Source organism: Poecilia reticulata, chromosome 18 (assembly GCF_904066995.2).
Source record: "Poecilia reticulata chromosome 18, P_reticulata-male-v2, whole genome shotgun sequence".
Classification (NCBI taxonomy): domain Eukaryota; kingdom Metazoa; phylum Chordata; class Actinopteri; order Cyprinodontiformes; family Poeciliidae; genus Poecilia; species Poecilia reticulata.
Window position 1 is genome coordinate 27,229,867 of NC_088847.1, and position 16,230 is coordinate 27,246,096.

The 16,230-nt window shown below is 38.3% G+C and overlaps 1 long non-coding RNA gene across 1 annotated transcript in view; it reads right to left on the bottom strand.

The window, feature by feature from the left end:
• Positions 1-7,225, bottom strand: part of LOC145548534 (uncharacterized) — a 28,445-nt gene extending 21,220 nt beyond the window's left edge. The window contains exons 1-2 of the long non-coding RNA XR_014084543.1: positions 6,917-7,225; positions 4,995-5,108 (exon numbers count right to left, since the gene is read on the bottom strand). This is a non-coding gene — a long non-coding RNA (uncharacterized LOC145548534). The remainder of the gene's footprint in view (positions 1-4,994; positions 5,109-6,916) is intronic.
• Between the last annotated feature and the right edge of the window lie 9,005 nt (positions 7,226-16,230).

Sequence of the window (16,230 nt, forward strand, 5' to 3'; positions counted from 1 at the left end):
TTAAGCAGCCAGTAAGACTGAGAGAACAGATTCAACATGTTGCTGAAACACTAAAGAGAGAAGCAGTTCTGTTTTAGACACAATTTCTATTGTTATTTTCTAAACAACCTAATGTTTCTCCATTATTCTCATCATATTCATCTCTATGGGTTCCAGCGCCTTCTCTATGTTGAGTATTTGTCTTTCATAAATCTTCTTCTCCTCATCCAGTTTCCACTGAGACTTTAACAGCCTTTCTTTTTCCCTTAATAACAGATCCTTGTCTTCAGAGTTTTCTTTCTCAGTTATTTTATTCTCCACCATCTGAACTTCCTCTTTGTTTTCCTTCCTCTTTGTCTCAACATCTCTGAGTTTTTGGACCAGCTTATCCTTCTGGTTCTCCAGTTCAGTTTTGACTTTATTCAGTGTGTCATCTAACGGCTTGTTGACGGATTGGAGTTGATCCTTCTGCAGTTCATGTTTTACTGCACTCTGGGTGTCACATAACTGCTTGTTGTCCTGCTGGAGTTGATTTAAGTCGCTCTGCAGCTTGGAGACATGATCTATTAAAAGAAAAGACAAAAAAAGACAAACTTTAAAAGACCAAATTATGATGCCAAATACCAAACAATCAGATCAAGACGTCTGTAAATCCTATCAGAAGTTGTTTCTGTTTTAGATTAAAATCCCCTTTAACACTAATGATGACACTGGTGTCCTCATGGACCCACTGACTAACATGTAATTTCCTTCAGGATGACTAAATAGAGTCCATCTGTGTGTAATCTAATCTAATCTCAGTACAAATCCAGCTGCTCTGTGACGCCTCAGAGGTTAACAGAGCACTGGGAGCAAACGGCATCATGAAGGAGCACAGCAGACAGGTCAGGGAGAAACTCTGGAGAAGTTTAAATCAGGCTGTAAAAGAAATCCCCAAACTTTGAGCATCTCACAGTTCAATCCATCATCTGGAAATGGAAAGAATATGGCACAACTGTAAACTGACCAAGACAAGGCCTAGTCAAAGTCAATCTAAACTTCCAGGCTGAACAAAGAGAGCTCTGATCAGAGATGAAGCCAAGATGCCCTGGTGACCAAATGACCCACAGCTCAGGGGGGAGTCTGTCCACAAGACTACGAGTCATCATGAACTAATGTGGTATTTATGGAAGAGTGGCAAGAAGAAAACTTCTGCTAACAGAAAACCAAAAGATGTCCTGAAGTTGCCAGAAGCCTTGATGGACACAACAAACATCTGGAAAAGTATCTTTGGTCAGACCAGAACAAGACTTAACATTTTGGCCAAAATGCTAAAGGCTTTGTGTGAAGGAGCACCATCACTGGCAGCATCATGGTTTCACTTATCACCTCCTCTGACTTACTGGTCGTCTCAGTTTCAGTCGCAGTTTCAGTAAACTGTCCAGTGAGTTGTTTACTTTCTCTTCTCGCTTCACCCATGGGAAGAATCGTCTGTCTGTCTAGTCGAACATGTCGTCCAGGGGAGGTGTCTTTTAGTCAAGACAAAGTTCGATCGTTTTAGTATAGTTTTTATTAATATTTATGCTCCCACCACCAATGCGGAACGATTTCTGTGGAGTTTGGGGTGAACGCTCTTGAGAAGAGGAAGCCCACCCCTGCACTCTGGGAGGTGCCAGGACTTAAGATAACCTCCCCCCTCCACTCTCTGACCCAGTATATCTCTATTAAATGATCACTATGTGTTTCTTGTAGGTAGATTACGTCAATTTTCTTTTGGTTGAGCATTTGATAGATTAACGCTCGTTTTTCAGCCTCCCTCGCCCCGTTAAGATTCAAAGATGCTATTTTAAAAGAATCCATAGTGGGTAAAAAGAAGCTAAAACCAAAAAAACAAAAGACTATAAAAAGTGATAAAGTGCTACTTTGCATCATTTAATCAAATTTGTTTCCTAACTTTAGTCATTATTTTCTTTAATCTAAACACGTCTCTGTCTGAAAAACCTGATATCTCTTTGTTCCTTATGTGACATTTTGCCTTTTAAAAAATTTCTAAAAGATTCTACTGGGTATCTCGGTGTTTTGCTATTTGTTTGTGTGACCGATATATCGCTGCTGTCAGAGATGTAGCTCTCAGCGTCGCTGCTATCCGACACCTCGTTCTTTTCTGCAGCCAGCTTGGAAGCCTGTTTACTGGCCTTCTCAGCTGTCACCACGTTCTTTCTTTTGCTTCGCCTCTTTAACGGGGCTGAAGCCTCCATCTCCATGGCCTCCTCCGTTTCGCCTGTCTTTTTTTCCACTCCAGTTTCACAAACCAACTCTGCACTATTCTCACCTTTATTCTGTCCCTCCATCTGCGCCTCTCCTTTCTCTCCCTGATCTCAGAACTCTAAAAGTTCCCTACCGCTCCTCACCTCCACCTGCTGCTCTCCCTGCACACCATCTCTCTCTCCCACTTCACCCTCGCCACCACCGTTCATCCCATCACCACCACCATTCATCCCATCACCACCACCATTCATCCCATCACCACACGCCATTGTGCTCTCATCCTTTCCCACACTTGCATTCATTTTCACACTTTTCTCACTTTCCACTACCACCATCTCAACCATACCTTCTGCCTGTTCATCTGCAGTGGGTTTCACCGCAGCCACAGCGGGTTCCTCCGCAGCCGCAGCGCGTTTGCAGAGGAACCCGCTGCGGATTTCTCCGCCGAGGCCGCTGCGGGTCCTCCGCCTGCTCAGCAGCAGCGGGCTGTTGCTGAGCCGAAACCGGTGGGTTTTGTCCGGCCCTGTTGGGACACATATTTGCGATATGTCCCTCTTGGCCGCAGCCAAAGCATTTCATGTTTGAGGATGTTGCAAACAAGATGTAGTCGAAGTCATCTACTCTTACACGAAAGCTTAGGTTTAGTTCCTCGTCTCGCCGATTTGGGATCATGAACAGTTGTCTCCGATGGGAGACAACATGCTTCAGCAGGGGTGATTTACACCCTGACGGCACTTTTTTTACCGGTGACACCACCTTGCCGTGTCGCGACAGTTCTTTAATAAGAAACTCGTCGCTTACAAACGGGGGTACATTCGATAGTGTTACCTTCGTGGAAGGTAAGGCGAGCGGGGAGACTTGTAAAAACAAGCCGTTGGCAGTGACACCCACCTCCACCAACCGTTGGGCCTGCTCCACCTTCTCCACAAACAACACAACTGCTCCGTTCATTCGGGCTGCAGATCTTATCGCCCCATGTCCTATCAGTTTCCCAACCGCTAGGCACACTTCCTCCACACCACACGGAGTACCGGCGCCCACCTTGACACCGTTCTTCCGTGTTAGCGTGGAGAAAGCACCGCCACCAACCACCACCATGGCGTCAGACGCCGGCCAAGCCAGGCACGCCTGACGGCCACACCCAAACCCGAAACAAACAAACCCCTAAAAACGTGACACAACTTAACACAAAAACCCAACTAAACAATTAACATAAACACCAAGTGAAAAAAACAGTAAGAAGAAACACAAAGATAGAAGATAATCACTCGTTCGCTCTTTCACTCTCCTTCCGCTCTCCTTCCGCTCTCCACTCACCCTCCTCTCACACGAAGAAGAAGAAGAAGGAGGAGGAGGAGGAGGAGGAGGAGGAGGAGGCACGCAGGCGGACCATTCAGACACAGAGTTTGATTTTGACGATGAGGTTTGTTCTTTGTTTGCTTTTTCTTTATTTGTTTACTTGGGATGGAATGTGTAAAATAATATAATCACAGTAGATGCACACTACACCAGATATTCAAGCTAATTTCCTTCTCCAGGTAGACGATCCTCCATTTTCTTCAGGGAAGAGGATCGCAAAAAGGAGGAAGAGGAGCACGAAAAGGAGGAAGAGGATCGCAAAAAGGAGGAAGAGGATAACCCACCCACTGTGTCCCGGTGTAGCCCCTACAGAGTGACCAGATCCAGAGCCGTGCTGGCTAAGGCAGCAGCAGAGACGGCTGCAGAAATGTGTGGTATGGGCAGTGGACCAGGGAAGAGGACGCAGATGCAGCTCCTGTTGTGTTGTAAGCTGGAGAACACCTGGGGTGCAGGTAAATCTGCTCCTCCTTCAGGCCTAAAGACCTTTTTTTTCTTGCAGCTGAGGTTGCAGCAAGGCTGTGATGTGCCGCCTTCTCCTTGACAGAAACTGTTTTCATGAGTGGCACAACTGATTTGTGTGCAGACCTATTGGGAAACCCATTTTTTGGATAGTCGTAAGAAAAAAAAAACACAAGACTTTGTGATGTTGGAGACTCCAGTGGTGGAGTCATTGTGCCACATTTTCTATAGTTGTATAAAACGCCTGGGAAATTGCACACAGTTTGATGTAAAACATGTATTTGAATTTGTTTTTTGCATCATTTTTGCACATATTTTTAAAATGTACACTATAAATTTTCATTATAGGTTAGAAAAATTATTCAAAATGTTTGTGAATTTTATATTAAAAATATCAATATTTTTTCTACTGGGATTTTGATTTTTGTGTGATTTTTGGTCCACTGTGATAATGCATTTTGTCAAAATGAAACAAACACTATAAAATCATAAAGATGAGGTTGTGCTGAAAATAATGATACCAAACAAGGTAAATAGTTTTTAAGGTTAAAATATAAGGGTAAATTCAAATTGGTCAAAAACAGCCATTTAGACCTCAGACAAAAATCACCTATTTTTATTTTTACCATCAAACTACATATAAAATTCACAAACTGTTCAAATAATCTGTGTTCATCTTCACTCTGATGCCAAACTATCAAACTTTCACAGTTTATTTCTCTTTTGTAAATGATTAATCTTTAAATATTTTACTTTCACGCTGCACAATCAGTGACTTACATTTCTAGAAGTTCTTTTTTTTGTTTTTGTTATTTATTTAAGTTCCATGATCTTCTTTGTATTCCATAAAATGCTTAATGCCTAATTACTTTTTTTTTTAGTTCATGTACAACATTTCCACCAGTTGTAAAGGTTGCATTTTTTAAGCTAGTTAGTCCAACAACAATTACCTTCCCCAGTGGCCGACTGGGTGTTTGTGGCTCCACTCATCCTTGTGCCATCATGTCCTGATGAGTTTGGCTGTGAGCCCCAAAACAGCCAATCTGCCATTATTATGCAGAAACCTTATAGACAAACACACACACACACACACACACACACACACACACACACACACACACACACACACACACACACACACACACACACACACACACACACACCCCCCCCCACACACACACACACACACAGATGTTTAGATTCAGGTGTTTGTCATATACACTCTGTTGGGCTGCATTTGCCAATGAATTCATCTTGTATTTCCAACAATGTCATAACTGTTATGATTATATATGCATATGCTTTTTGTTGCTGCAGTTTCCTGGTTTAGTCTTTTCTCCATATCTAGAGGCAGATTTCTAGTATTTTCACTTGTTCTCTCTATGCTTATGTTACGTCCACCAAGGACACAACATATTTAGGACACGAGACAACAAGGTGAGGGTTTAACAAAAATGTTTATTTATAAATTTTCTTCACGTTGATTTTCTTAATTCAGCTTTTCCTGATTTTCTGTGAAGAAAATAATGTTAAGACCCTCAAATCCTGTGTTCCCAAAAGTAAAGAAAAAACAAAACCCCAAAAGTATTAACATAAAGTTGGACCTGGTGAGCCGATCAAACGGAACAAAACGGTACAGCAGGGGGCCAACCCTATACAGGGCCGTCGAAACCCCTACTGGTACCGAACTAAAGCAAAAAGAGAATCTAATAAAAAGAAAGATCGAAAACAGGACAACCGGTCTCACCAGGCCAAAATCACAAGAAAGACAAACAAAAGCTAACAAAAATACCGCATGGCTGTCTGGAGAGTCAGCTGCGGCCCACAGCGACTGGACGTGCGCGCACCGCACGGATGGAGCAAGTGGGACGAGCGGAAAAGGCGGAGCTCGGAAAGGATGATGGCGCTCCCAACATGCTGAAAGCCAGCCTATTTATAGGCGGACCAACAGCGCCACACATTAACATAATTACGTGAACAAAAAGAAATTTATCCAAACTCCAAAATAGATTAACAAAAGGTCATTCAACTAAAATCTATAAGAAAACAAGGAAAAGAAATAATCAAGAATAATAATGTGCCCGCAGTACATAACAGCTTATTACTCTCCTCTCTTCCTGTCTTTCCCACTTAATCATTTTCTCCATCTTTCCCTCTTTTTTTCTTTCTGGTTCATTACATTTGAAACAATCCCAAAGAAAATTCTAATGAAGTTTCATATGTATATCAAGTGGAGCATCATGGCCAAAACCAAAATGCTCTTATTATGAAAGGAAATCTGTTGGGCTTTTCTTTGACACTTAGACAATAATCCTTAGTGTCTCACTGCCAGACAGAACAAAAAAAGAAAAAATCTCTTACTTTCTCGCTAGCAATGGCAGGCTAACTCTCTTGGGCATTTTGTTTGCAAACATTCAGTGTCTGAACAACAAAGTGGATGAATAAAAGATAGAAAGCTGCATAAGTTTATTTATTATTCTATTTAAGCTTATTCTTAAAAAAGAACTCCAGACGATCTAAGAAAATATGTGTGCAAGAAAGGTTGGACCAAGGAACAGGAGGAGCAAAAATTAATATATAATTTTCTGTGTTAATCTTCAGGTATTTTGTTCAACAGAAAAGTAAAAGAAGACTAATTGTTATATTACCTTTGTGAAACTAAACTAGATTGTTTAGTTAATTTTCTAATAAAAGGAAACAAACTATGCTATGTGATACAAATTATTTTGGTTTTATTTAAATGTAAATTACAACCTGTCACAATTATTTACAAATGTTATGTTTCCATAAAAAAGCTAATTAGACAAACTTTATCTGGTAAAGAGATAAACTTTCTAATCAAATTAGGAAACTAAACATTAGTAAATCTTACCGGTTGTTTTCTGCGTCAAACCAGCTCCTCTTAGTTCACATCAGAGTACCAAGAGCAACAAGGCCAAGGTCCAGGTATATAAAAATGGTTTCAATATCCTGCTTTACAAAGGTTGACGCCACACCCATGTTGCTTTAATTACTGACATTAAAACCAAAGAATCAAATGTTTCCACCTGAGTAGTGGTGCTCTCTGAACCTGCCAGAAAAAAACTGTTTGGCAGCAATTCAGATTAACTTGGTTTCTGAATCAGTTTACAGGTCAAGATAAAACAGGACATTTAACTGCTGCAAGATAAAACTTGCATTGTTTCACAACGCTGCTGTTACCATGGAGATATCACCAGTTTATCAAGAAGCACAAACAGAATCACTTATCAGAAAACGATCATAACGGCTCATGAACTAGATAGAGATGTAGAAATGTATTACTTTTACATTGCTCAAAACGTCATGGTGGGGAAATAAGTCAAATTTACTTTTAATGTTAAGTTGAAACTGAAATTAAAATCTATGACTTTCAAAAGCTAATGAGTAAACAAATGTTTAAATTAATGGTTTAACAACTAATTAATACGTTTCCTCTGTTTTACATATAAGAGGTTGGAGGTACTTATTGGTTGTTTGCCGGAGAATAAACTACACAGTTTATTACTTAAGTTATTAATGTATGATGTGTTTTTTTAATGTACGTTTTTCTGTGAATAAAATGTATTACTTACATGAGCAGGTAAACAAGTTTCATGAATATATATATATATATATATATATATATATATATATATATATATATATATATATATATATATATATATATATATATATTGTATGAATACAGATACAGCATTTGTGTTAGCCGTTATTAGTCATTGTCAATTTACCATTTTCTAACTGTATTTAAAGGAACCAGCCTTGGAGAGTAAACCAGCTAGCAGCAGCTTTAGCCACAGTTAGGAAACATACACGTACACCGCTGCCTTTCAGTGCTGTGTTGTGTTAAGGAAGAATTTTTTATACATTTAAATTTAGCAAAAAAGTCTGGCTCTGATTCTTCCTGTTGATCCCGGGTTCTCTCGGATGGCCACGTGTGGGGACAGAAACACAACAATGCGTGTTGACGTCACAGAATTACAGAACGTAATCCAATCAGAAGAAAGTATAAGATAGAACAGGAAACTGGAGAAACACAGATACAAACATTGTTACCTGAGACAAGAAGACAAAGAAATATCAAGGACGTCCTTGGAGAAAGAGCTGGTGTAGAAGTAAAATAAATCAGCTTTTCTGAATCGTTTCCCTTGTGCACAAACTTTTAAACCTGTAGGCGTGTTTTCCTCTTTAATGTATTCAAATAAGGCGTATCTCTGCTTGACCAACTGGAAGGCATCTCTGGCCCTTTTAAATTTAGAAAAAGTCCCGCAATTTGTTCACAAGATCAAACACCTTTTGTTGAATAAGGTAGAAGCAGACTCTCCGAATTCATGGTGGTTTATGGCTTTCACAGATCAGTGTGAAAAGCTAGAACTTCCTACTGACTGTTTCCCAGACAGACAAAGAGTAGATCAGAAATCTTGACAAACAATCTGATTTAATTACAGGTAAATAAAGGTCAGTAGGCCAGAATAAGTTATACATTTTAAAACTATAATTAGGCTATTTCAATCAAAACATGTTAAGTTTAAAAACTAGCTTATTTTAAATGTATTTTTCTTAAGAGTTGTTAAAGGTTTCACTAAAATCACTTACATCTTCCAACACTGTTGTTTAGAAAAGCATTTTAAATATTGATTTAAGCACCATCTGCCAAATAATTTACATATTCTGTGATTCATAGTTTCTCCTTTTGTTTTGTTGTCCATCTTTCTCAACAGTAGCCGACCTAACAACCTACCATATCTGGGATGATCCTGTTCCTCTGTCCATGGCAGGTTCAGTCAATCAGCTGTGGGACATCTGCTGCCTAGTCAAAGTATCATGGGCCTCTTGATCTAAAAGGAGAAACCAGTACAGAGCCTTTCTGCTCCTGCAAGTCACACTTCTTGGATGAACACTCACTACTGCTAGCAGCTGTTAGAAATGAAATCTTTGTGTATCTATTCTGTGGTTAATATCTATATGTATCTATTAATAAATGAACTGATGAATCTACATATGTGCAACTTTTACATTTAAATTGCTTCTTTTTGTAAATTTTAGACATTTGGCAACGAAGTATGTGGAGGAGAGGAAATGCTAAAATTAAAGCTGCTATTGTGGAAAAGACATAAGGTTTGTGGCTGTTTCTTTAAAACATCTATTTAATAATTATATTAAACACTGTACATGGTTACTACATTACACAAACATAATTACTACAGTTAGCAATTTAAGTCATGGATAGAGAAAATGAATTTAGAAAAGGCATATCAATTTTATTTCAACAGTATGTACACAGGGTTTACAACTTAAGAAGACGTCCATATAGGGTCCTTGGCAGGTGCCAGTCTGCAGTGAACTGGTGGATGACGGAGACGATGCTATACTGTAGTGAGCAGTTTGAAGCAGAAGTCCCACCATGTGATCCACAGGGTTTTCCCACCTGAGCACAAACTTCATGCACTTTGTTTCCACAGGCACCACAGCAGAATCAAGTGTAACCTGTTAAAAGGGATATAAAGTTATTATTCCTATGTAATCAATTTTCTACTATCAAGTCTACAACCACAGGAAGACAAAGAATAAGAAACTTGACCTTCTAATCATAACATTTGATAAATATTTATTGGAGAAATGTGAAGTTAATGAGCTAATATAAATTTAAAAAATTAGCTCATCACATTTCTCCAATGAAACGTTAATATCTATCTAAGACAGCGTCTTCCTCCTCATGTCTCGATCGTAGCAAGAGTTTGACTTCTCAGAACGTGATGGAGTAGCGGGTGTTTGGCATAACTGTTAAGTTTTGGACTTGTGGATACAGGTAATGTTGCTACTTAGCGGGAGGTGAAACTAGCGTTAGTGAGGAAGGTTTAATACGATTAAGCATTTTACATGACGGGTGGCAACACCAGTCTATACTATAAACATCTGATTAAGATTAGAGCCTAAATACGTTCTATTTCCAAATCAGAAAGGCTATGTTATGCTACCCAGCTAACAAATTACTATTGCTATCCTAGCTCATCAACTAACAGCTAGAAAAAAACCAAAACACGTACCTTCTTAGTCAAACTGGTGTCAATCAGCGAGGAATTTGTCCAGTTTAGATGATGTTGATGAAGAAAAATTGTTTGCAAATAGTGATGTATCTTCAAATCATATTTGTGGCAGCAGCTTTAGAGTCCAGAAACAGCGTTAACTACACACACCGGAACTAAAGATACACTGTTTCGAGGCAGAACGGAAGTTGTGTGACGTCATGTGAAAAGGGTCTATAGAACTGGACATAAAAGGTAGCCCACCTCATTTACATAACGATGCAGCAGAAATACAGCGAGCAAATAAAACAGCAAATAATACTACAGCAATAAATACAGAAATAAATACAGCAAGCAGAAAAGAGAGAAGCAAAAAAAAAATCAAAGCAAAGTATATATTTATGCTTTTATTTCTGATCAAAATATATTATTTTTTTATTTATATATTTATTGTTTTATTTTTGTATTGATTCTTTTATTTAGTATTATGTTGGATCTATATTTATTATTTTATTTATATATTTATTCTTTTATTTATTGTTATGTCAGTTTTGGTCCTCCATAACTGTCCTCTATGTCTGCTATTGTTCCTTCTGGGAGTGAGACCCCTTCTGTGTGGACGACCTTCCCTCTCTTTTAAATATTAAAAGAGAACACTTTATATATATATATATATAAATTTTTTTTTTTTCAAAATATATATATTTCATCCCAGGATGAAGGTATGTAAACGTCTGACTCCAGTTGTTGCAACATATAAACAAATTTCCAAAAATAAAGATCTGTGAATGTTAAAGGAAGAGAATAATCAATAAATACTGTTTTGCTCCATGTTGCTTTTTATATTGATGATTTTATTTAGGTAATAAATCACAGATCTTTTTAACACAAATTCTAATTTTGTGAAATAAATTTAGAATGCAGCACATTTTGGACATAAAAGACTGATTTAACAATGGAGTCACAGTAATCAGTTTTGTGCTCTGAGACTTGCAGTTATGCAGACATTAAGTGATGATTGTAAAACAATGTTTTATCCAAATAGGACTAGAAATGAAAATAGTTTGTATCATTGTTTCTGTCTTATACTTTTTTTTACAAAACCCTTTTCTAATTCAATCATCTTTTGTTACGACCAGTTTACTCTGGTATTTGTAACCAGAATCAGAATCAACCTTTATTGTCATTGTACAGAAGAACAACAAAATGTGTTTCACTACAGCCCATCAAAACAACACAAAAGGACAAAAACAAATGAAACATGGGGCTAGAGACACCTGAGGCTGCAGCCGTACTGGGAGACGCTTTCATTAGAGAAAAAATTAAAACAAATATTAGAACACTGTGTCCCTAGAAACTGTATGGGGTTACAGAAAAGCTCTGCACATACAAATAAATATGTTGACATACATACAACATAAAGACCCAGAATGGTAATAAGAGAGGCCAACACAAGTCACCCAAGTCAGCCATGCAGCCACTTTGCACATTGAGGGAGGTACATTTATAGTTATGCAACGTCTGCATGCATGTGTGAATCTGTAAATACATCTGTGAACACTGTCCCAATCACTGGCCTGTTCCCACAACAAACAGAGCGAGTGTATGTTTTCTTCGCTCCTTCACCCTGGCATACATGTTTTCGCATCCACCTGAATAATACGTAGTTGCGACCCTGGATCTAAGGACACTTGTTTATATCATCTGCATCTCAGTTCACTTTTCTGTTATATGAATCTCTGTTGGTTCCAGAGCTTTCTCTATGTTCAGTGAATATCTTTCAATGTTTTTTTTTTTCTCTTCTAGCTTCCACTGGATCTGTAACAGTTTTTCTTTTTCCTTTAACAATGACTCTGTGTCATCATAACTTTGTCTGTCTGTTATTTTGGTCTCCACTGACTGAAGTTCTTTGTTTTTCTTCCATTCAGACTCAACTTCTCTGAGTTGTTCTGCTAGTTGATGCTTCTGGTTCTCCAGTTCAGTTTTCATTTTATTCAGGGTGTCTTTGTGCCTGGACTGCTTCGACTTGATCCCTGTCATGTAAAAGGGAAATACCTTAGTAACACATAAATAACTTTCATTCATCATCATCTCTGCTCATTTACTGGTTGAGTTATTGATGGTGGAAAGAAGTGACTCTTCCTCATCACATCCTTGGTGCCTGCGGTGCCTCGACTTCTTACCTGCCATGGAATAAAATAATGTCATCACACAGTAAACTTTTAATTTTACTTTGAAAATAACTTTTGGTAGAAAAAATAACTCATGCTTATTGCAATAAATTCTCATTAACTGTTACTTACATGTATAGATGTATATGAAGACACAGGCCATGGATATTAAAACCCCAATAACTAGTCCAACGGCTCCGCCGATCAGGGCCCATTTCAGATTGTTGCTGTGGTCCATTTTAAGTGTAGAAGCTAAACTGACAGAGTAAATAATAAGCCACAACTGACAACAGAAAATAGGAAATGAAACAAAATGCAACAAATTGATCGGATTCTAGAGAAAAAAACAGGAAGTGGAAATCCCATTACACTAAAAACAGTTGTCATGTGCCACATGAAAACAAAACAAACTTTTAAAACAGAAAACAATTCATATTTATGTTCAAAAACATACATTTCTGAAAAACAAGATTTCACAGGTATGAAAAAATGGATCACATGAAACTGTAGAGTGTTTTTCTGAAGAATTGGCATAGATAAATGAGAAAAACTGAGTACATCCCAGTTTTCCATGTCTGGCATATAACCATTCATTTTAGCTTTTAAACTGGTTCTATTGATCCTGTGTCCAGACAGAGGGATAATCAGTAGCCTAGCATTATGACCTGTTTGTTCTGAAGATCCTGCAGCTTCCACTTCTCTTCCTAACATGGCGCCTCCTCACCCTGACTCTCATACTGACAGGAGGAACCACAGAGCTCTGTTAGGTTAAAGCTCATCTTCTGAAGTTGGGATGTTTTTCCTCCAACAGGTTCCAGAGGAATCACCTCAAACCAGATGTTGGACTGGATTTTATTTCAATGTCATTTGTGAATGTTAGAGCCTCATTTTCAACAGTGGAGCTATAAAGATTGAAAAAGGTTATTATTTTGGAGAAAATCTGATCAACATCAATATTTCCACTAAATAAGAGGCAAAACATTTTTTTTTCATGAAGGAAAAGCCTCTCAGACTCTGAGCTCAAAGCACCAGACTATTTCTTTTATATTAGACAATTAATTTAATTTCACATAATTATCGTGGTACAAGCCATTTGTTTGTTAAATACTTAATTAAACATATTTACCGTGTTAGATGTTTGTTGTAAATGACTTATACTCACAAAGATAATTAGTCCAAGTTTGTCGTTTATTGAACGTTCAGAAACTACAGTGGCTGTGATGAGCCAATGCAAAAGTAAAAAAAGGTAAAGCAACCTGAACAGGTGATCAACTCTAAACCACTCGCACCTTTTTACTCTCCGTCTCTCTCTGTCATTTAAGCACAGCCGTTGCCATGGCAACCTCCTGCGCTCCACAAGCCGACCAGAGATTATGTTAAAAACATAAACAGTCCGTTACAATATTAGGTTTTCAGGCTTGATATTTATTTTGCGATCATTAATAAGCCTCTCATGAACACAGCGGTGGTTGATTAGTTAATTTTAAACTCCTGCTCTGCTCGTTATTTTGGTAATGGAACCGAAACGCACAGAATTGCGCAACACCTTGTTGAAACAATAATTACTGAGATTATTATTGTTGTTGGGTCATTAATTTGAGCACGTTATGTTGATTTTTTTGTTGTTGTTCTTTAATAAAGTTACGAACGTTTTGATAAGGAGCCAGAGGAGGACGTGCTGCTCTCAGCCTCCTGGCTGCGTTCAGTTTGTCGATCCGCGATCGACATGTTGCCCCCCTTCCAGTAAAGCAAGAACAGTTCAGAAACAATATAAATGAGAAAAAAGCTATTTATTAACTGATTACGTCTTGTTTTAGATTGTTCTTGAAAAACTAATCAGCCACGGAACTCACGGCTGCACAGTGAACCCATTCATGTTTTACAGTAGACAGCCTCTGCCATTTGCAGGTACTGCGTACCCCCGCTAAATCTTTTAGGGGTACGCAGTACCCTACCGTACCCCCTTATTTTCACCCCTGTATATATATCGTCGAGAAAAGTCGAGCTCATCCCACTTCCCCATGCTGGAGATTTTAGTTTAACAATAACAATGAATAAAGTTACCTTTAAAATTGATTACACAGGTGACATCAAGACCTAACAGTAGAGTCTGTAATAAAATTAATCTGGTTGTGTGTGTTGTTATTATGTCCTGCAAACTTTGCTTTAAATTCTACTTTTTTCTATTTAATCATAAAAAATCATAGTCAGGCAGAAAGAGAGTCATGAAACAGGAAGAGCTGGTTTCCTGAAGAAAGAGGAAGGAAGTTTCTAGCCTGCGTGAGTATAAAAATAGTTCAGAGTAATCCTTATTTCAAAGCATTAAAGGTTTAAAGAATAAAATCTAAACATTTTGAGTAATTGAATAAAACCCAGAATAAAATATTTACATTAATAATGAATTATAATTAAGCCAATAATTAATATTGGTCTAACCAGTGGTTGATGTTGGTTTGATTATAAGAATATTTAAACTTACTCTTACACTTGTGGAAGTACTTGCAGGTGAAACAAGTAACTGTAACTTGGTATCAAATAATTAGAATAATTGATTATTCTTGGTTTCTTTTCAGAAATGTCTGTAATAACTCACATTATGATAATAATAAGAGTAACTAATAAGTTATGGTTATTATAATGAATGCTAAACCAGAGAAACTAAAAGGTTATAAATGTAATTTTGACATTGAACTGGAAATGGTGTAAAATGTGTAACTGTAATTAAAGGTCACTGATGTTGTGTTGGAGGTAGATGGTAGGTGAAAGGTCAGGGTGTCATATCCACTGAGCTGAGTGCTGTGAATGTGTGCGTCTCCTACCTTCTGTGTCAGACAGGCGTAGCCCCCTCCAGCTCATCATCTTATCAGAATCAGCGGTCAAATAGGAGCTTGATTCTGGTGGGAGATGCCAGATGGTTCTACATATCTAGTGGTACCTGAGCTTCCTGGTAACATATATTAGTGAGTTCCAGTCACGTTTGTAACTGTGTACCTGTCTGCTTTTTCCATCTCAGAATTCTTGTTCCTGGTCCGAGTCGAACCTTTGCTGGTTCTGTTTTCCTCCCGGTGGCGTCCCCATCAGCTGCATGCTGATAGCGGCTTCCCGTCTGCTGCCTGGCTCCTTCCCATGTGCCTACCTTCGCTGCTGGATTGCTCTCTGATCACCTGCTCGCCTGCCTGTCCACCCTCCAACGGTCTCTTGCCTCCTCCACTAAGCTTGGAAAACGGCATCTTGAGAGTCACAACTAAGCCTCAGTGGATATTTTTTAGTTCACAGTGTCAGCATTAGGGAAAGAGGCTAGATTATTGATTTTACTTATTTGATTATTTCTGCTACTGAATTAAGCTGTACTGACCCTTGCAAAATTGCCTTACTAATAAAATAATTAGCATTAAGAAAATCTAAACGATGTTGTGGACATTCAATTAATGAGTCACCTTAAAGTTCTTTGATGGTCATAAAATAGCTATGAAGTTTGATTCTGGGAGGAAAAAGTGGAAAATGTTTTATAGGTTGCTTTTAGCCAAAACACCTTTGGGACTCGCCAGAGTCACTAAAACCAACCTAGTTCACTAACAAGTGCAAGTTGTAAAAAAGAGAAAGAGCGACCGTTAACAGGTGTGCTCTGTGAAACTAGCTGATTGCAGGCTGCTCAATCTGGCTAATTCACAGGGTGAAGAAGGTGGGACATCTGGACGGAGGTCGTCAGAAACCAGGCTAGTCTTTCTCGATGCCAGCTTAAACAGAGTTTACTTCAGTTCTGGACAGGGTAAAATCCCATCAGATTTAGAAAACTCAAATTACCCGTTAGATGGAGAGCTAGTAGCACATCTCCCTCCTCTGAGAAGGGAAAGTAGAGAGAGAGAGAAGGCGGGGGAGGTGTTGTATATATATATATATATATATATATATATATATATATATATATATATATATATAAATAAAATTCCCTTCTCACCCTCCTCGGG